General features: G+C 38.7%; 1 long non-coding RNA gene across 1 annotated transcript in view; it reads left to right on the top strand.

Moving 5' to 3' along the window:
- The window catches only part of LOC123480676 (uncharacterized), a 60,803-nt gene extending 40,823 nt beyond the window's left edge, over nucleotides 1-19,980 (top strand). The window contains exon 4 of the long non-coding RNA XR_006656756.3: nucleotides 19,650-19,980. This is a non-coding gene — a long non-coding RNA (uncharacterized lncRNA). The remainder of the gene's footprint in view (nucleotides 1-19,649) is intronic.
- Nucleotides 19,981-23,106: the final 3,126 nt, after the last annotated feature.

Consider the following 23,106-nt stretch of genomic DNA (forward strand, 5'->3'; position numbering starts at 1 on the left):
TTGAGCGGTCTTTAGTTATCTCATTTTCTTCTTTGTGAGTTTTTTTTTTAACATGGGTATCTTTAAGATTAAATTATTCTAAGTACACTATCTTTGCATTATTAAATCCATTGAATGGTTTCTTTTTATTAACTTTCTTGTTATTAGAAGCTTGTGTTGAAGAAAAATAATTTTCTCCCTTTTTGAATATCCTGTCACTGCCATCGAGTGCAGTTCCTTAGTGAAGGGTAGGAAAATTATACAGAACAATTTTCCTAATGCAGCTATTCTTCTGAGTCTTTATCAGCTCTCGCTCTTGCCTGTTCTCTGTCATTTTGCAGGCTTCTATTTCCTTTGCACAAATGGCCCATCTTAGGCCTATACTTCCTTTGGACTCAGTGACATTTAATAAAGCTCTTGCTGTGTATTCCAGATCAAAAGGACAGTGCTATTTTCTCGTGGTTGAGCTGTTTGCTTATGATTCTTGCTTTTCAAGTCAGTGGCTGAAAACCAGTGGCACAGAGGGGTGGGTACTTGGTGAACATTTATTTTTAATGCTAGGCATTTCATTATTTCTCTTAGTTTCCTTAAGAAAAATTTCTTTTCTTTTTTTAGGCCACAGATACAGTAGTCACCCATTTTTCAAAAATACCTCTAATGTATGAATTAGAGGTATTAATTAGAGGTGGTCATACATCATGCATATATTATACAACATATAGATTAAAAGCTGTGTTTCAGAATAAATCATAAGTATTAGGAACAGAGCTCCTTTTCCGATTTTTTTAATATTCTACTTTGAGATGCTGTTCTGGAAAATGCTATGATTTTTGCCCAATGAATATATCACCGTGCAGGCTATTATATGTCACTTACTGTGTATTATGCTCAGTGGACTCCAGGCTGAGAAAGTTATGTCTAGGCAAGAAGAACATTAGACTACTTCTGGTTCAGTACTAGGTAGCACTTGGCCTGACACAATCTGTTAATGTAGGTGTTTAAAAGAAGTCCCAAGCTCTTGGAAATTCATGGTCAGTGCCATGTAAAAATGATTAATGCTTATTAATTAGCTTTAATTTATCTTTTATATTCTTGTCAACTCTCAAGATGAGATAATAACCATTTTTTTAAACCCTGTAAAAAAGTGGAGTAGAATTAAGTAATTTAGCAAAACTATTCAGGACCATGAAGTGAAAGTCTCTAGAGAGATTCTTTGAGAATATGGATTAATGGTGTCCAGTAGGAATATAATGTAAACCACACCAGTAATTCTAAATTTTTTAGTCACCACATTAAAAAATGCAGTTGACATTAATTTTAAGTATATTTAATTTTACTCAATATAATCAAAATATTATCATTTCAACATATAATATATAATATATTGGGATTTTAAAAATGTCTTTTTTCCACTAAGTCTTTTAAATATGGTGTGTATTTTTTACTTACAGCACATCTCAAATTCAGATTAGTGATACTTCAAGGGCTCAGTAGCCATCTATGTCTAGAGGCTACCATATTGACAGTGCGGGTCTAGATTTTTAAAGTTGAAGCTAGAGCACTAGGTCATTTTTATTATTTTGATGAGAGACATAGAATAGTTAGTATACTATTATAATTAAATTAATAAGTGTTTAGAAAGACAGCCCACTCTAAGGACATATAGTGAACCACCACTTAATAAAGAAAATGTAATAGATACATTGCTGATTCAATGCCAAGGGACAAAGAAAAATACAAGCTGCTAGTGCCTTCTATTATGCAACAAATAAAACTCTAGCCCACAAATCTAAAGGGAAAAGTAAAACTAATGAGCTTTGTTTGGAATGGGACCAATGGCGGAACCAGTTTGACCACACAAGCATTTCAGTAGTCTCTTGGGGAGATGGATTTAAGGGTCACACTTTGGGCCTGAGGGCAGGAAGCCAAAGGGCGAGGACTAAGTTCTTCCAAATGTCAGTTTTTTATGTTGCCCACTTGTTAGTTTCTTAATGAAGCTTGGTGAATTGACAGGCAGACTTCCTGGTGGGGTATTATAGTGTCGCATACCAGCTAAAAGTAGGAATATCTTGCATTTGTGTAGTATTCAGTGTTTCAAAGGACATTTTCATTTATTCCACAAATTTTTAAAGCATGTTTTACTAATTATGGCAGACCAGGCAAACTAAAGCCAAAAAATTTCAACATGTGATTACTGAGCAGTTAATAAGCTAGGAATTGTGTTGGCCTTTAAGAGATAATGGTGCCTTGGCTGATGTGGCTCAGTTGGTTGGAGCGTTGTCCCATAACCGAAGGGTTGCAGGTTCAGTTTCCAGTCAGGGCACATGCCGAGGTTGTGAGTTCACTCCCTGATCTAGGCTGTACGAGAGACAACCGATTGATATTTCTCTCTTGCATCGATGCTTCCGTTCTTCCTTCCTCTCTCTCTAGAAGCAATGAAAAAATAAAAATAGGTCATGGTAATTGGTACTTGGGAATTTATGTGTGACACCTCACATATCTAAGTCTTGAAAATAGGAATCATTTGATTTCAGGATAATATATTTAGATCTGTGCCATGCAAATAAATGCCCAAATCTTGAGGTTTAGCTAAGTCTATTGGCAATTTTTATCCTGGTGAAATGGATTGGACCATGTAGGAGACTGAAGGAATCTTTCCATCAGATTAAAGTAGAGTCACTTAGCTGCTCTCTTTATTCTTATGGGTTTCTTTCAGTTTCCCACTCAACTTTCCAAAGGGGAGAGAAAAGATAATTGGAAAAGTTATTTTTACTCTCTTCATTCTCCCATCAAAGATTTACTTGATCTTCAACACTCTTGGACCCACAGCTCTACTTGCTGGAAGTGCAACTGTCTATGAGTGTGTTGATGGTGATGGTGTGAAAGGTGGTGGAAGGGGTGGGGGAAAGATTTTTAATTCTCTCCAGATGTCAGCATGAAATAGGGCAGAGTGTGTTGCTAAAGCATTCCCAATCTTGTATCTTTATTTTGTTAAGTCAGTTGATTTAACATTCAAGTCTAGTGAACCAGAGATACTGCTACCTGAGGTGAATGCAATGAATGGACTTCTATATGAGATTCTTTCTTAAGTCCTTGGCATTGCTCATGTTTACTTGAACCAATATGATGGGCATTTTTACCGTATGGTGATTTGTAAGTGTGTCATTTTTATTTCTTCCAGAAACTACTGAAGTGTGTCATGTAATTACTTTACTTACCAGTAAATTCATTCTAGAATAAATTTATCTTCTTATCATAATAATTCTTTGTCCTTGTATAACATATGAAAGTCCGTCCTTTTGCACAAAAATGCTAGATTTCCCCCCTCTGACTCTGCTTGGTACCAATTAGAGGGCTCTTCTTCTGAGGATTGACTACTATTTCTGGAACAGAGTATTTATCTTTAGATTTTTCCCACTTTTCAAAATTATTAGAAATTATCAGAAATAACTATACCAATCCTGCTCCTAAGGAGAACTTATTATCAAAGAAGTTGCTTTAAAGAATAGGAAACCAATGGAGAGACATCTCAAGAGTTAACAAAGTTTGGAATGCTGTTTTGTTTGTCTTTTGTTTTTATTTTTAAAGTGAGAGACTTTGAAACTGGAAAGTTGGCTTTTGTGCTGCCTGTCACCAACAGAAACAATAGGTAGAGACAAGGATTAAATCTTTACGGACCCTTTATTCAGATGGCTGGCGATCAAAGAAGACAGTAGGTTACGTTCCCTAAAGACCGTCTTACATTTCATTTCAAGCCAACCCTTTTCATAAGGAGAAGAACAGTGTAGGTAAGAGGTTTGGAATTCAGGAAGAAAGGAGGTAAGGGGTTTGGAATTCAGGGAAATGATTAATTAGATAAAAGCTGCAGTCTGGCAATTTTCCTAGCATCCTGTCATCTGTTGACCACTGATTCTTTATCTGTGTCCTGGGTAGTGGACATCTCTCTCTGGAGCACCTTATTCAGATACCATCTTAATTGCTTGCAGTCCTCCTAGGGCACAAAAGTTGAATTGCTTGTGGTCTCCAGGAGTCAGAGTGGGCCATACCTTCAATTTCTGGAACAAGAGCTTTTTACATGCATTAATTATTAGGCTTATTAACTATAACTTAAAACCAAAAATTTTCCAACTCTTGAGTTCCCTTATCAACTTCACGTGGTTGTGATCAGAGAGAAAAAAAATCCACTAGAGATGGGGAGATGGTTTTATTATCTTTATCTTCAGTAACCCAAATGAGGATGGCAGTGAGATTAAGATGACAGACATTTCTTTTTTTTTTTTTCCTTGTTTTTTTTTTTTTTATTGTTATTCAATTACAGTTGTATGCCTTTTCTCCCCATCCCTCCACCCCACCCCAGGTGAACCCACCTCCCTCCCCCCTCTCCACCCTCCCCCTTGGTTTTGTCCATGTGTCCTTTATAGTAGTTCCTGTAATCCCCTCTACCCACTGTCCCCGCCCCCAACCCCCACCCCCGCCCTGGCTATTGTTAGATTGTTCTTAACTTCAATGGACAGACATTTCTTGATCAAAACTCAAAGTGAAGGAACAGAGAAAGAAGAGGAGTAAAGATGATGGAGGGTACATCAGACTTCCATAACTAAGTTAGGTAAAAAGCATGGGAATAGTTCAGAGTGGGTTTGGGGAAAGTAGTTTTGAAAAAAGTGGAGAAAATGTAGAACCTCTTTGTCTTTGGCTTCATAGTAGAAACAACTAAGTGCTTTTAAAAACACCTGATGTTAGGTACTTACCCCAAATTAATTAATTGGAATCTCTGAGAAGTAGAACCTAGGCATGGTATTTTTTAAAAGCTCCAGAAGTTCTAAAATGCAGCCAAGGGTGAGAATCTATTAGTGTGGTATTGTAATAGTATTTTCCCATTCTAGACCAATGAAATAGAAGTTTTAGGTGTGGAGACAGGATCAATGTTTTTAAAGAGCTCTCTAGTTGGTTCCAATGGGTAGCCAGCTCTGAGAATTACTGCATTAGGGCACCAACATTAGTGATTAAAAAAACATGAATGGTGAAAGATGAAGGGATTTGCCTCCCAAATTCAGGATGTTCCTTTACATTCTTTGGGCTTTTCTCTTGATCGCTGCTTTTCTGGTGTTGATGCTTAATCTGTTCCCTGGGTCCCCATCATGACTACCCACTTCTGGATCCAGACAGAAATATATTCTTTGTTATCATCTAAAGATCTGGGACAGCCCAATGCAGTCCCATATCCAAGTATGTCTTGAAACCCCAGATTAAACCAGGATTTGTTCCCCCTGGGCTCCCACTAACCTGGGAAGGGAGATGAGACAATTATTATCTGTACCTTTTATTATTATCTGTGATCTTATGATCTCCACAAGAGTTTATTCTGTGAGCTCTTCTTGGCCAAGGAAATCCCAATTTACTTTGACTAGGACTTGACCCATAATTGTAATTGACTCTCATTCAAAAGGAAATCAGATACCGTTAGAGAAGCTACTGGGAGTTCAATATTGACAGGCCCTCAACTGAACAATTTCCATTGATAATATTGCCTATGTTTAAACCTGCAAGTTTTATCCTTACATCACAAAATTACTTTGTTAGGTGACAGAGTATACTTGCTAAAAGTGAAAATGAAATCAGAAGACTTGTGTATATTTAAACTCTTTGGAGGGTCTCTTGATCCTTAGAAAACTACCACATTCAATCAGTTAGTACCCTAACTTTACCTCTTAATATTTGTTTCACCCACTTTTTCTCCATACTGACCATTGTTGACACAATTCAAGCCACTATTTCAACTAATTGTCAATTCCTATGGTTGTCTACTAATCTCTTGTCTCGTTCTAATACTGATAGCATGGTAGAAGTTCCCCTACCCCTGGGCAAGATGGCAGTAGAGGGAAGTGCTCCATTGAAGAAACCTGTCAGTCTAGCCTGGGGAATAATAGGGATTGGTCAAGGGACAGACCCTTCTAGAGTGCACAGAAGTTTGGGCTGGGAAAACCATCCCACATTGGGAGACTAACATAAGCCCAGATGAAAGAAGGGATCCTCTCTTGCCCACCTGATGAATGTACTGGCCAGTGTATTTGCAGTACCTCCTGGCCCTGGAAGCCTCGTGGCCAATGGCAGTGCCAGTTCCACACTTGGGTTCCAAGGAAGGAGACTTAAACTTAATAGTAACTGGGTACAAGCTAAGCCACCTGGATGATTACTTACCAGCCATCTGTGGTTCCCAAAGGATAGTACTTTGGCATGGGGGAAGGAACTCTGGATACTGCCTTTAGTTTTGGTCTGGCTGAGAGTGGCTGGGATTTCCTCTGGGTTTCCAGAGGGAATGGGCTTTTGAGTCAAGAGTTTGCCATTCTCCCAGATTGTTCAGAATTTGAATTTTCCTTTTTCCTTTCTAACCAACCTCTGCCTCCAGAATTTGCCTATTGGTGATGGTAGGCAGCCCAAACCCCACTTTGGTTCAGTACCAGCTTTGGTGACCCAGATGGGACAGTGTGGACCTTGGTAAGTCCTGGAGGGTTCAGGCTGAGGTCCCAACTGCCTGTAGCAGGCAGACTGCAAGAGTGGGACTGTGGGGATTTCCTAGTCTCAGGGAATTTCCCTGCACTCCTACTCACTGCACTGGCTGCTTGAAATGCCTGGCCGATGGAAGGAAACAGATCTGGGAAGGAGACAGACTCTAAGACTGGGTGAGTCAAACTGGGATCTGGTGGGGACTACCTGAGTTCTGGGGTCTGGTGAGGGCCATTCAAGTTTTGGGGCCACTATTTGCAGTACCAGTTTGCAGAATATAAGATACTGAAACTTGCTTGTGATCACTCATTTACAATAAAGGAATTGTGGATTCAAGTGTTGTTTATATGTTCCCATTTCACCTGGGATCTTGTGATTATAGTTTCGGGTCTATACTTTTGTGCCATCAAGTGTTACTCTGTTTTGACTCCTGAAGTTTTATATACATTTATGTCAATTAACCCTCATGACAGTCCTGAATGGCAGGTATTATCATCTCTATCTTATAGATGAGGACATTCAAGAACAGTTATCATTTCAAAGTGTCTTAAAACCCTGGGTTTTTTCTAAATATGAAATATGTAAGCCTCATGGTTTTGGAGGTTTTCTTTGGTTTACAGTTATGTTTCTGAGACTTGAATGTGCACACAAATCACCCTAGGATCTCATTAAAATATATATTCCCATTCAGTAGGGTGGGGTTTGAGACTCTGCACATCTACCAAACTCTGAAATGCCGTGCAATTCAAAGTTTAGAAAACATCATGTGTAGAATCCCACTGTGTCAGGCATTGTGTTCACTGATTTTTTTGTTTTTAAGATTGGAGTCACCACTACCTCTTCAAGTTTCTTTTAAAATGAAAGCAGAGCATTCATTTTACATCCTTGATCTTCCCTAGCTCCTGGGCCCAGTCAACATATGTATCCCCACGAATCCCTTTCAACTCTTCTCTACAGCAGTCTGTCCCTTCTTCCAAATGCTACTGTGCTCATTGCTAGTTTTCTCCTATCTGCTAGTTTTATTACCTAATCTCATTGTTTTATTACCTAAACTCTTTGAGGGGAAAAAAGTCTTATTTATTCCCCCCAAACCCATGCTGCTGCACACTTAATACCAATGAATTATATGAGCTTCTATTTATGTACAGGGGAACCTGACATGTGCCTAGGACTACACTCCACCTTCTAAATACATTTTCTCATTTAGTCTTTCACAGAACCTGTGACAGTCTTACCATTTTGCAGCTACATAAACTGAAAACCAGAGAGTCTGATACTTTAATTTACCCATAGTGCACTCAGGTTTAATTCCACAATTATTAGGAAACAACAAGGAGAATTTTAGGAAAGGACTCTGATCTAATTATAGTTTGTCTTCTAGATATTTTCCAGGCAGACCAGTTTCCCACACCTGGGAAGCTTTCTGGCGGGGAATGCCATACGCTTTCTGAAGGGCTGCTGGCTCTGACAAAGGCTGTTGTCTAATTCTCACCATCACTTCTTTACCTCGTTTACTTCAGTTCTAGCTTTCTGTTGTCTCAAACTGAAGAAGACTGACGTGGTGGTTTGTTTATTCTACCGAGGAGCCAGTTGAGATGGAGGTAGTTGTTTTATAATTCAACATGTTTTCATGACTCACGGTCTGTCTTATGTCATTTTCACCTGTAAGAGGAAAAGTACTTGTGTCTGGATAGACTGCAATGCAGTCCATTTATGATGATGCTTATTAGTGCATTAGTTTTCAAGTAAACAGAAATGGATAACTTAAGTAAAATTTTAGCAGAAAAAAATACCTGCTTTCATCTTCTCAGTCTGTTTTTCTGGAGGTTCATAAATAATGGATGTATGAGGAGTTGTTCAGGCTTCCTATAGCATCTTCCACTCATGCGGGCCTCTTAATATGTGCTTTTTCAAGTGAAGATGAATAAGAAGAATTTCCCATGCCCAGTGGGAGTTTATCTATGCAGAAATACTCAGACTTAATGAGATATCTTCTGATGAATCTTATAATCCTCAAACCGGACATGTTTCTTATGTTTCTTAAAATAGCTGTTGTTCTAACTTGGTAGTTACAAAATAGTCATGGAGATGGGAAGTAGAGGATAGGGAATATAGTAAAACCAAAATAAAAGCTGTTGTTCTGGAAGAACACTATAGAATGAAGCTGCTCCCAAGAGCAGAAGTCAAGGACAGTGATTGTGAGCCTGGGCTCTGCAGAAGATAGACGTGGACAGGCCACTTAAATATCCAAAGCCTGTTAGTCGTGAACAGCTACCCAGGCATGATAATAGCTATCATAAGGATGAAGCTAGATAACTTGGGTAACGCTCTCGGCTTTTAGCAAAAACTCAACAAATGTTAACTTTTATTATTTCACTTTTGTCTTGAGCACTACTACCAGAAGTGAAATTCTGTGAGGGTATGGGGTTCTAAGATGCTAATTTGTTGGCTTAATTGCTAGAGTTCATTAAATGAGGTTATTTGGGATAACATAGTCCATATTGTAGAGCTAGGATTTTATTTATAAACATATGTGCATTTTGTTTTTCAATTTTGCTGTCTATTTTTAATGAGTTTTGTGGTTTGACCATATATTTTTTTATGAACAGTATTTAATTATAGCCACAGAATCAAATTTATTGTATTCCGACTTTGGAATTTTGTAGGATTTGATGTTCTTGCTAGGGAGAGGATTTTGAATTATTTATCTACTTTCTTTTTGCACTTCCCATGCACAGATGGGTACAGTTCAAATAAACTAGGAATATACCAGCATGAGAGGGGCTAGAATAATGACACTGTGTATAAGAAACTGGCAGTAATACGTGGTAGTTTTTTATACTTTTCTTCCAAACAAATTTAGAATGTCCTATGCTATACTATATTTTCTTGGATGCTTAATAAATAACCTCAACACATTTATCTTTTCAGCTTATATATTTTTTCTTGGACCCAAGATTACATATATAGCACTTAAGTTAAACTCTATTCTCTTTATATGCATACTTAGACATTGAAGCATAGACCATTTATTCTTATGGGTCAAGACCCTGTAAAAATTAATGAGATGTGTCAGAATAGTGCCTGTGGGGATGACAAAATCAGCGGTGCTATTCCAGATGGAAGACAAGCAAGTTCTGCCAGTGGGGGGCATTACTGGACTAGTTCAGTAGGAGAAGCTTCTCAGCTGTGGAGAGCTCTTGTGATGTCTACCCATACGAACAAGCTCAGCACGTTTTTAAATGTAAGCTGTGATAGCTAAATATACAAGCTTATGTTAACAGATCATTTTAGACCCTTTCTACATTGTTCCAAGACCCTTTCTAAGGTGGGTTCTGCTTTTAGGAATATCAACTACAAAATTCAGATATAGAGAATGAGTGATTTGCTTTACCAAAGGAATTTTTTTGTTTGCCGACAGAGTTTATGTCAGATTCTTTTAAATAAAGACTCCAAAACCCATGTGCTTACAGGGGGTAGGTGGGACATGTGAAAAAGTAAAGTGGGCTGGGTGAACTAGAGAGCTCAGTCTGGGCTAGCACTAGTCTCTTAAATGTATTCACTCAAGTCTTCAGCTTGTGAGGTACCAACAATGGACTCAGTCTGTAAATTTGACATGCAGTGTGTGGGCTCTTCCGCTTATGGCCTCTATAACCTTGGACATCAGTATCTTCATCAATAAAACAGGGGGTTGAAAATAATCTCTAAGGTGAGTTCTGGTTTTGTGTGACTGAAATTTGTGGATACCAGCCACTCCAACCCTTCATCCTATTGAGTTCCAGATCATAGAGTAGGGTCATGAGTAGCCAAGTGGAAATAAAACATCAATTTATTCAGAACTCTTTGATAATGGCTAGATTAGAGGGCACTGAAGGGCTTTCTACCTGTCATTCCTAACACAAACCTCAAGAACCATTATCTTATAGAATTAATCCCTACGCTGTCCCCACACCCCTCCACAAAAAATAGGCTAAAAGTGACTCGGTAAGGAGGCCCTGCATGGAGAATGTAAATACAAAGTCTGTAAAACTTGAGTAGAGGCAGGTAGAAGAAAGAGCCAGAAAAAAAGAAATTATGCTGTGCTTGAAGAATGATCTTTTATTCTTAACCGTACACAGAAGTGGAAAGTCAGTCACACAATGAATGATAAGCTCACGCTGGGCTCCCAAATTGGATATTATGAGGGCAATATTTTCAGTATTAAATTGAAGCATTTGGTGCCATGCCCCTCTCCATTCACACATAAACTTGTGAGGATTCTTAGTTGCAGAATCCAGAATCCAGTCTATGTAGTTTAAGCATAAATCTTTAAGAGTGAAGATCACTTATGGGATTGTTGGGAAGGGTGAATTCAGCTCCCAAGAATGATTTCAAAACCACTGGGCTGCTCCGGGAGGTGCTGCTCTGCTTGGTAGGAAGGTGCCACCAGCGTGACTGCCAGGTCCAGAAACTTATCTTCTGGTAGTTTATCATCAAGAAGTTGCCCAGTCAGAGCACTACTTTGACAACTGCCAGCTCCAGAACATGATTTCTTTGCCATGGTTCATGTCAGTCTTGCTCTTGACCCCTGTGTCCCTGTAGCTCAGTGTGAAAGAAAGTTGGGTGCCAGTGAATGCATCAGGTGGGTAGAACCTAGATCTCACTCAGACCCTAGCTACAAGGGAGTCTGGGAAATGCTGATTTTAGTTCTTCAACACCTAACATTAGGAAGCCATTGGAATGAGGGTTACATGAATTGATTCATCATCCAGCAAATCATGCTTTCTTACAGACTTCTGCATCAGAATACAGGAGCTTAACACTGCAGACAGTGTGCATGAGGAGCGGGCACTTAATGTGTTTAGCAAAGCAATAGGCTTGAAGAACTGAGACAAGAAATAGATGACACAGTTTCTCTCTAAGTCTGGAGAAGATTAAAGCCTATTAAAGCTCGGCCAAAATGCTGCTCAATATAGAAAGTATAAATAATGGATAGACATGGAGAGAGGAGTGAGATGTAGAGAAGTAGAGGAAGGCAGATGTTAGCATTGGTTTTTTTTCCCTCCACCATGAGATTCATCTAGATAGTAGGAGGAAGCCTAGGGACGGAAGGCATCTTTGCTCTCTTCTTGAGTAGAAATATGAGATTCAGTTCCCTGGTAGGTTTCTCTGTTACCCAGTAAACTCGGTGGGGCATTGCAGATAAACAAAGGTACTGCTAGGATTAAGCGTTTCTAAGACACTGAGTTTCTGTTTATTTTGTTTGAGAACCAGAAATTCCTGTGTCACCCTGAGTGGAGAGGACATGGAAGATAGGTGAGGTGAATATTGGCAGACATGCCATGCTGACCAATGTAATGATGAGTGACCTTTAGCAGAGCTGAGAGCTGGCAACTGAGGCCCCGAGACAGGATGGAACGTGTGGAGATATTCAGAGGGGTCCAGGTCAGATAGGTCCTCCTCCACAAATTTTTCTCTGACCCATGATCACCTGGAACTTCAAGTGGAATTAATGTCTCTCTCTGTAGAGTTCCAGTAGCCCACTGTGCACACTTCTGTTAGGCTACCTGATATGATACTGTGAGTATTTGTTTGCATATTTGTAAACTCACCAGCAGGTGGGGCTTTTGATATCAATATCCTTAGTTCTCTGTATATTTTGTTCTATACAGTAAGGGTTCAATTAACATTCATTTAATGCATTAAGACATATTCTTTATCCTCTTATGTGCTCATATTGGCTTAGTTGTGCCACAATTCAAATCAGGTAATATTTTCAGGAAAGGATATGAAATATCATCAGGAACCTTTAATATGAGTGTGGAATCTTGTAATGCAGGTTCAGAACCAGGGAATAGGAGCATAGAAGAGGGTAGAATGGAAATTTGGAGGGGCAGAAAAAGTAAAAAGGGAAGAACTAAATATGTGGAGAAGGTGCATTTTTTCTTCTAACTACCTCGGACATTTTTAAAAGTGAGAAATAAAATTATTTTTCTTGTTTTTATTTTCAAGTTTATAAATTGTATGATATATTAATGCATTCTAATTGTGCATTTTAAATCCAATATGAAAAAAAGTCCTTCTTGGCCTCTGTGGTAGGCTGAATAATGGCCTCCCCAGAGATGTCCATGCCCTGATTCCTGGTGCTTTGGCAAAGATTTTGCAATGGGGAGATAACTTGGATTATCTAGGCAGGCCCAAATGTAATGACAGGGGTCCTTATGGGAGGAAGGCAGGATGATCGAAGTCAGTAATAGATGTGATGACGGAAGCAAGAGGTTGGTGAGGTTAAGGAAGGGGCCACAAGTCAAGGAGTGCAGGTGGCCTCTCGAAGCTGGAAAAGGCAAGGAAATAGACTCTCTCCTCAGAAGCCCAGAGGAACCACCTCTGCCAACGCTTTGACTTTATTCAGTGAGACTGATTTTGGACTTCTGACCTCTAGCACTGTAAAACAATAAGTTTATGATTGTTTAAGCCGTTAAATTTGTGGTAATTTGTTACAGTGGCCATAGGAAGCTAACACAGACTCTTAATCTCATTCCCTCTACAGAGGTACAGAGGTAACCGGTGTTTCAATATGGTGTGTGTTCTTCCAGACCTTCTTTTACATATGTAAAACTCTACGTAACTGTGCATGTGTGAATGGTATGGTTTTGAGTGTTTTTACAAGTTTCACTGCATATATTATTTTTTAATTTGCTTTTTTCACTTGTCATTGTTTCTTGGAACTCTTTTTTATTAGTATACATAAATGTGCTTACTTACCTTCAACTACTCTCTGATTTTTCATTCAATGGATCTTTCATAGTTTGTATTACTATTTCATTAAATTATTTTATATATAAAAATTATAACATTTACTTTTCTGGCGTATTGAGAGGAAACATAGCTGGTTGAAAAGCATAGTCAAGTTTCTGCTGCAGGATATTAAAATAACCCTCATGTTTAACTATATATGATCATCACTGGAAACACTTTATTTCTCTCAAGTAAGAGATTATAGCTGAAAGTGCCTTCAGCAAAGTGATATTAACAAATCCTGTCCGATCCAAGATCATTTGTGATTTTTTTCTTTTTAAGTCTTACAGTGTTGTGAACAACCAGGCAACTGTGTGTTTTGTTCTCAGATAGATTATAGCTTCAACAGATTAAAAAACGATAGTGAAAAAGTACCCCACCTTACAAAGTAGTCTTTTCTGATGCGGACCTGCCAGACAGCAGGTTACAACACATAATGAGATGCCGCAGCCCGGTGAGACATGCAAAGCAGGTTTTAAACACTGCCAATGCTGAACAGTGTCTTTAACATGGAGAATGGTAAATATGTAGAAGAAGAATTCCGTTTGCTGCCATTCTATTTAAATGACTGGAAATATGTAGTTATCAGAGTGCCAATAAACGTCCCCTGTAGGTCAAGTTCTTTAGAAAAAAATATTACGGTTTTATAGAATCTCTTTGGAAACGGAATGTACTTTGCTACCCAAGATCTCCTCAAAGCACTTGCTGTCAATCAGAAGAAAAAGAAATTGGCTACCACCTTGGTGTTAAATATAAATGTAGTCTGAAGGTTTAATGGATTAAAACTGTGCTATTTAATTTGAAATGGAATTTCCCACCCTCCTAGCTGAGGTCGTTAGGATTTTGTGGGTTTACTTTTCATTCCAGCCTGGTTTATAGGCATAATAAAGAAAAGGCAGCTTTGGGTTCAGAATGCAAGTATGTCAAATTGAGGAGACAGGCCTCTTTTTGGTGGAAGGAGAGGGGAAAAAGCACCCCATTAACTCCAACCTGTTAAAATTTACCAAGTCTCTGTAGTTCATTAGTTTTTTCCCCCTTCTTCACACCAAAAGAGTAGATAAAAGGTGAGGATCAACAGTCAGAGACGTTATGTACGGTATGACAGGGTCTTCTTTCAATACCAAACAGTGTTAGCTCTCTGGGACGAGACAGTATGAAGTGCAGCAAAAACTGCAATTATGCTCTCAGCAGGGAGCCTGTATTTAGAGTGGCAGTAAGAGTGTCTCGAAAAACATGTTAAGTTGAGGCAGCTAGTCTTAATTATAGGTATTAGGAGTTTGTGTCTTCACTTTTTCCCTTTCAAAATTCAAAGAAGCAGCCTAATTATAACTTGGACCCCAGTAAACTGGGCCGTATTTAAACAATGAACATTTGGCAATCCCGTCACACTCCGTGATGCGTCTGACCGGCGCGGCTGCTGTGGAAGCCAAACTGGCTCCCCCAGATAATTTGTTTTTGCTGCTCCATGACAGAGGAACAACAAACAAAAACTAAACAAGGAAAATAATGAAATTACATTTTTTTTTTTTGGTCAGTGACACTCAAGCCTTCTAGAAGGGGAGATCACTCCCTGGGTAGATTCTTACCTATAGAATTACAGGTCATTGTATATTGTTAACATGTATTTTAGTGAGATCATGGTTGGGTAAATCTTGGTTTGATTTTACCTCTGTCTGGCCCTAGAGGTAATAACAGCTTACAACTCCTAGCTGACTTTAGTTAAATTTTATGAGACTAAGAATGTTAGATTGTGCTCAGTGTACAGCAGAATGTGTTATAGCTGAATAACAAATTTCAGAGATACAGGGCTGGTCCTGCTGTGTTGCTTGTAAAGTTGGCCTCTACACACGGATCAGACTGCACTTGACTTTTCCACAAACGATTTACACTTCGCTTGGTATATTTCACACTAATTTTCCAGTTTCTTGTGCTTCTGCATAATACTTACTGAGCTTCAAGAAAGAAAAGCTTAATCATTCTGTTAGGATTAGATTATAATCATATGAATAAGTATAGGAATATGGGGATTTTGACCTGTTCCTATTGAGACCACTTATTAAGATGACACTTTATAATTCTGCCAACATTACAAAGTTATGGGGTGAACTGAACCAAATTAATTTGTTGAGCTTAATGGGCAAAAGTCATGCTGATATGACTGAGCTAATGAATCAATCTGTATAAAAATGAACTTAATTTATTATGATACTCATCTTCTCTATGGCTCTATACCGTCAAGTGCTCAATGGTTTTACGACCCAAGCAATTCTAAGGTGGTTTACACAAAATCATGATGGCTGAGTGATTTGATCCTGCATTATTTATGTTTCTCCGTAGTCCCAAGTAGAAATGAGCTCAGTGCTAATATATTTTCTTCTCTTTGGAATTTATATCTAACTAAATTGAATTTCCATCATCTGTCTTCAAATAACCATCAAAGTAAAATAAGAGCAGTTCTGAAAGGATTTAAATAAATGCTGAAAATTTTGGAAACCATTTGCATATTTATTGGCACCCCCATTGAAGTTTGTATCTTGGGCAACCCAACTTTCAATTTTATTGAAATACCAATTTAGTTTCCATTATTGTTGGCTTGAGGAAAGCAATCATTGGGTCTAAAGTTAATAATAGTTTTATAATAGAGTCTCATGGATTTTTACAGTGATAGGGACTATAGTCTGAATAATGACATTTTTCTAATTAAACAGCAATTGAATAAACACAATAAAAATAAAGGATGAACTATTCATTAATTTTGATGTGTTTTGTTCAATTTAGATTATACCTCATAGAGTTTTTATTATTTCTCTGTCGAATAATTTATAAAAATAATGAGTAACATGAATCATTGGGACAGTTTTCTATATTTTATCAAAATAAATTATTTGATGAAAATTGGAAGAAGGTTTACAGAGGAGGCATGAAACACTATTGAATGTTATTAAGAACAAACATTATGTAGTGAGCAATAATCTTTCATTTGCTTCAGTCCTAAAGTATAAGCAGTTCAACTGAAAACCAGTCCAAGTGAGTATCTTAGATGACCAGTTGCCATAATAGTGGACATAATGGCAAAAATACAAGAGAACAGGGTCCCATTGCATTAAACGTGACATTAAACAATGCATACTAAAGGGAGTTAGAATCGTCCAGGATATTTATACCACACAAAGTAGTAAATTACCTTAAATGTTCCAGAATTGGGCCATGTAATGTGGAAAGTAAATTCTCATATCTAAATGGCAGCTTCTTCTCTTTGATGTAAATGGATGGTAGAAAAGGTAATATCTGGAAAACCTAAGTGAATAATTTGCATAATAGTATCAAGGAGATCTTGAACTCTAGTCAGTGCATTCTCAGTTCCCATGTAAATCCATTCTTGAAAGAGCTGAATTACCAGCTGTGTTTTGCAATCCTAAACAATGTTATTATGTACTTTAAGAGTTAAAAGGAAACCTGAATGACTATCTCATCAATTTCCCATCCTTCAAGCAAAGTCATATATAAGTTAGTTTACATCAGTGAGGTATTACCCAATTTTGATTTTTTTCTTCCTTTTCTTATACTACTTCTAGTGAGGTTAGCAAATCTCAAAGTCAGAAAAGCCTTCATGAATAACTCCAGTTTCAATTAGTCCCATTTTTTGGTTCTGTCTGCTGCAGAAGTGAATGATAGCTGGTCTGATTATGTTTAAGAGCCTTGACTTTCTTGTGACCATTTTAACATCTACATTCATTTAGGAGATTTTGTTTTATTGTTTTTTCTTCCTTTCTGTCAAAAGCAGTAAGTGTCATCTGGCTTATTTTTCTTTAAGTAAATGCCTTAATCTTGGTTGGATTTGGGAATATGAGGACAGTGAGGTAAGCTGAGATCTTCTAGGATGTTTTATATTTGAGTTTGGGAGCCATTGTTTTATGTGTAGTACTTCGAGTTCTTGAAGGTTGACAGTGATACCCATGTCTTCCACTTTTCTTCGTTAAATAACTTGATCTTTCTTAATATTTTCTATGACTACATAATATGTGTATAGTTATGAATGTATAAATATAATATATATTATCAATATGAGTAAAAATACTTTGATATTTATCCCTGAAGAACTCTCAACTACATGTATTTGTAGATTCATATATTCAAGTGATTAAATGCAAAAATATTGCTCTTTAACATATAAATAGATATTTTGCAACAGTAAATAAGTAAGCAGAAAATTTTTATTTCATCTATTTTTATTCAGTTTTACAATGTAAATGGTGCCAAATAACTTAATCTTGAAAATATTTGAATTTACCTAGTTGAGGCAAAAAACACACTTTATGTCATATAAGGGAATCAAATTTTAAGAATGATTGTGTTATACTGTTTCCTACATCTAATAGGATTGTCTTGGACTGTACATTAAATACATTGTGACATATAATCACACACAAAAAGTCTCATAATGTTTTAAGTAAATTTACAATTTTGCGTTGAGCCGCATTCATAGTCTTTCTGAGCTGCATGCAGCCCGTGGGCCGCAGGTGGGACACCGCTGGAGAGTAATAGGTAATACAGTGCCTTTCTCTCTTTACTATAAGGAGGTCTATGTCTGATGTTTTATCTTGCTATAAAAGAGTCAATTTATCTAATTTGTTAATTTTTTTGAAGACTGGGTTATGACAGCTCATTTATTTGAGTTTTACCCTATAACTTAAGCAGTCAATTCACTTTGCATGGAGGGAGCATAAAGGCAGAGGAGGGTTATGAAAATCCTCATTGAAGGAAGACTAGCGAAGCTGGAATTATCACTTGTCCCTCAGTTTATTCTCCTTCAGTATGGGAATGTTAATGCTTATTTTTCCTGTTCACTCTAAAATTAGATTTTAAACATAAATCCAAATCTAGATTTGAGATGATTTCTTAGTTTTAAAGACTGGGTCTGCATTTTCCATCTCAGACATCATGTTTATAAGAAATCAGGGCAGTGCCACTTGAATAGAGGAATTTCTTAACTCCAAAATTTATGAGCCTTCTGTCTACTAGGAGAAAAATATGGAATTTTCTTTCCTTGAGATATGTTTTTATTGGGACAGCCTGTCTGCCATTGCTGCTTAAAACTGATCCCCAAAGAATAAAACCTAAATGAATCATTGGATTGCTTGCCTTGGAGCAGGGCCAGGAGCAGTACGGTTTCAAGATAAACAGTGCTCAGGCTGAAAGAATGGCACAGAAGATTTCTCAGGTGAAATTGTTCTAACTTCCCTTCTGGCCTGAACTGTATTACAGAGTCTTACAGATAAGTCTTGAAGGACAGCCAGCTTGAAATAACTTTATTTCATGATACTTATTTCCTGGCTATTTTATCAAAATGGTTCTTGAAAAGCCCGAAGAACATTATTTTGAACTCATTGGCACTCATTGATTGAAGCCTATTTTCATGCTCATCTCCGTATTTTAAGCAGGAACCTTGATACCTATTTCATTCACTGCTGTATCCTGACTCCTAGCATAGAGCCTTGCCCAGACCAGTTGCTCAGTAAATATTAATTGAATACAAGTTGACTGAATAAACTCAGGTTCACATCAATTGAACCTTGATTATAAATGTAAGTCCAGCCAGGATGCTGTAAATATAGCCGAATTATATCAGATGACTAAGCTGGTCTTTATAATTGGCCGTGTTTACGTCTTCTGAAGAGCCATACTATGCTCATTCTTGTTCATTGGCTCATACTGTTATCCAAAAGACCTTTACTGACTACTTTTTCCATGTTTGGCATTATGCCAGGAGGTAAGCTAGTGCAGTGAGATGTACAGGCCTCTGAGCTGTATCAGGATGCATGAGAAATACTAGCCCTGACTTCCTTGGTCTTGCCATTCTGTATTTGGTCTGATGCAAGTACACAGATATTTACAAATAAGGTCACTAATGTGGAGACTAAAATGGTCAGAATAAGGAGAAATTATGCATTGCTAAGGAATAAAAGAGGCTTTATAGAGGCAGCTAGGTCTGAATGATAGGTGGAATTGCAGAAGGTAAAACAGGTGACAGTGAGCCTCCCAGTGCTACAAGAGTAATGTGTGTGTGTGGGAGGGGGGGAGGGGAAGGGGAAGGGCACGCACATGCATAAGAGGCCTATCTGGGAAAAGTCCAGCCATTGCTAATATAATGAGAACAGTTTGCATGACATTGATGTAACCTGGCAGCCAAGAAGAGTGGGCTGGAATGTGCATGTGTGACCAATGACAATTTCCCTGTGCTAGTCAGCAGTGCGGGGGGCAGGGGGGCGGGGGAGGTAGATGCTGTAGTGAGCATGGGTACTGTGTGGCCATTGCATTCAAAATGACTGAGCAAGTAGAGCAATGAATCTGCATCCAATTTTGTGTTAATCTTGAACATTTCTCCGCAGAAACTATTTGGATGATTCACAAGGCAGCAGCTATGGGCAACTGGTGATTGGCAGCTTCATCACAATAACGCAGCTGCTCATGCATCACATCTCATGCACCGTTTTTGGGTGAAACATCAAATCACCAGGTGACTCAGCCTAGCTACAGCCCAGACTTGGTGCCCTGCAATTTCTGACTTTTCCCAAAACTAAAATCACCTTTGAAAGGCAAAGGATTTCAGACCGTCGATGAAATTCAGGAAAACACAGCTGGGCAGCTGATGGTGATTGGGTGAACTATGTGAAGTCCCAAGGTACCTACTTGGAAGGGGACTAAAGCATCATTGTCCTATGTACAGTGTTTCTTGTATCTTGTATCTTCTTCAATAAAAGTCTCTATTGTTCATATTACATGGCTGGATACCTTCTGGACAGACCTTGTATACTTGACTAGAGAGAAGAAGAGGAATGGTGAGGGGGAGAAATGTGACTCAAGAGAAATTTAAAAATTATTTTTACCACCCTGGCTGGTGTAGCTCAGTGGATTGAGTGCAGGCCTGTGAACCAAAGGGTTGCTGGTTCGATTCCCAGTCAGAGCACATGCCTGGGTTACAGGCCAGGTCCTCAGTAGGAGGCGTGTGAGAGGCAACCACACATTGATGTTTCTCTCCCTCTCTCCTTCTCTTCCCTTCTCTCTAAAAATAAATAAATAAAATCTTATAAAAATAAAAATAAAATAAAATTATTTAAAAAATTATTTTTTACCTAGGTCTGCATTCTCCATTACTCCATCCCTTTACCTGCTGAGATTAGAGACCCCTCGAGTGAGTGATTTCATCTCTGCATTCTCCATGCCCTTTGTTAGCATGTGCTCAAGGTCAGGTTTCTGGAACTTATAATGGCAAACTTGTTCAGGTGGAGGGTGCAGCGAGTGGGTATAATAAGGCATTGTTTGGGGGAGCAAGAGTAAAGGCACTCAGTTGTTTCTGCTTTTTCATATCACCCAAATCAACTATTAATCAGAACATACTTTAGTTTCTCGAAGAAAGAATGTTACACCTGGGGATTATTTGTGCACATTATTTTCTTAGAGCACAAAAGTATCTTTTAAAGCGCAGAGCAGACAGAGATTAGCAGAAGATTATGTTTGTGATTTTTAAGAGTTAATACAGTAACAAGCAAACATCATATATTCCCTGAACCTTCAATATAGAAATAAAATTTAATGTATTTGTCCATTTATTTTTCAAATTATTTTTACTAATATGTATTTGTTAGTCACTTGTTTTAGGAATCTTGTTGCCAAGTTCCTTATTATTTAAAACTAGACTCTGTTTTCATGCTCAAGTATTCTCCCAATGTTTAGAAACCCATATGAGAAGTGGACCAATCTAGATCAGTCATTTGAAAAGGGATGATAGGTGGACTTGGTACACCTGTCACATGGGATTATGTGAAACATTACTTACATGCAATTGTTTTGCATTATTTATCGATTCTGTATGTGTGAATTTGCCTACACAGTGAAATGTGTTGTAACCCCCAAATCAATAGTTGCAGCGCATTCACAACCTTTGGCGGATACGCACAGAGCAGCAAGGAGCGTGAGGTCGCCCAGCGCACAGGCCCTGGTGAGGCCATCAGTTCAGTGCTCTGCCTTCGTGTTCGACCCCTCCCTCTGCAAGCAAGTGTCCTTTACACAGTCTGTCTGGTGCCTCTTTTCCACATTTGTGTGCTTTTTATCGGCGATTTCACTGTTTGAAATGGCTGTAAGTGTAGTGCTAACGTTTTGTCTAGTGTTTCTAGGTGTAAGAATGCAGTGTTATGCCTTAAGGAGGAAATATATTTGTCAGTGTCGTGAGTGTATGTTTCATGATGCAGTCTTTCCTGTAAGTCATCCTTTGGTTCCTGCTCAGGTCGTCTGACCTGAGTCTCAGGAACTGAAAGCGCCAGTCCGCCTATATGACTCCCAGCCTTACAGGTGACCCTGGCACCAAGGGATAACGGTGAGTCATCACAGGTGACTAGGCTGTTCACGCAGCTTTTATTACTCCAGATTCAATTTAAATCCATATTAACCTAATAACTATAATAGTCACTCAGAAACGATCAGTAATAACATTACACAAGAAGACTGGGGGATAAAAAACCTGGGTCCCAAGAATGCAGATCAGGTCCAGTTAAGGCAACAGGGGGCAGGCAGTCCAAGTTTTACAGGGCAGAGTCAGAGGGATGGAGGCGCAGCAGAGCTCTTTCCCCAGGGGGGCTGTGCAGGCTGACTGTGTGGGACGTCTCAAGGGGAGGGAGGTTAGGGGGTGGAGGGATTGAACAAGAAGGAAAAAGGATTCACGGACATGGACAACAGTGTGGTGATTAGGGTGGGTGGGGAAGGGGGTATAAAGGGACTAAATAGTAATAGAAAAATGCAATAAAAAATTTAAAATAAAAAATACAAACTTACACAATGAATTTTCTGGAATGCAAAAAAAAAGTGACTCATTGGATGCACCATCCATAGTCTGAAGTCCTCTGCTTTTATGACTCTGTTGGTTGCAAAGTCATGTTGATCTTGGACAATTTCTCATAAACACGTTTTTCCTAATTTGGGTAAGCACATGTTTTTCTCAGTCCCGATATGTACATGTTGTATACATCAGCTCAGGTAGGCCCACGTTTACATTAGTTCTGAGAGGCACGTGTGGTTTATGTGGCTCTCCTGCACGTGCTCTGAGAGGGTGGTCTTACCTCTCAGATGAGCACCTACTGTCCACCATGCCGTCCTGTGCCAGCTGAGCTGCTGCATTGTCTCCTGCAGGCGTTGCTCTGCCGCAAGTGCTCTAAACACGGCTTCAGGTCCTGCTCTCTGCAGTCAGATAAGCTTCTATTGGGTAAGAGTTACAGTGCTGCTGGCCGTGAGTTCCATGTTTAATGAATCAACAATAGATATTAAACAAGGTTTCTTTAAACAGAAACACACATGAAACAAGGTTACATATTAGTTGGTTAATGAAAATGTATCCAGAGGTTCACGAGAACCTCATTCTGTATGATCCTTAGGAATAATGGTTTCGTATTCACTATTTCAGTGTTAACCATGACTTTATAGAGCACAGCTATGGTGAACAATGAGAACTGATGTACTATATTTTTCTGGGGCAAGGGACCATAAAACTCATCAGATTCTCAATGGGGACTTTGATCCCCATCGAAGGGTAAGAACCATTGTTCCTCTTGAGAGTCCTTCCCAACTTAATGTTCCTGGACTCCTATGCCTGCCTGCCACATGAGAACGAGCAAGTGTGCTGCTTTAGGCAATAAAGGAAGAGAGCAGCACAGAGACTCCCAGACCAGACACTCACATCCTCACCTTGCCATTTATGGCTAATCTCACCATTACTGCCTTTCACAGTGAGAATTATGAGGGGGGACCCCCCAAAATTGGAATTATCTCCTGGAGTGCAGGCCCCCTGTAGTACAG

The sequence above is a fragment of the Desmodus rotundus genome, chromosome 2, assembly GCF_022682495.2.
Source record: "Desmodus rotundus isolate HL8 chromosome 2, HLdesRot8A.1, whole genome shotgun sequence".
Classification (NCBI taxonomy): domain Eukaryota; kingdom Metazoa; phylum Chordata; class Mammalia; order Chiroptera; family Phyllostomidae; genus Desmodus; species Desmodus rotundus.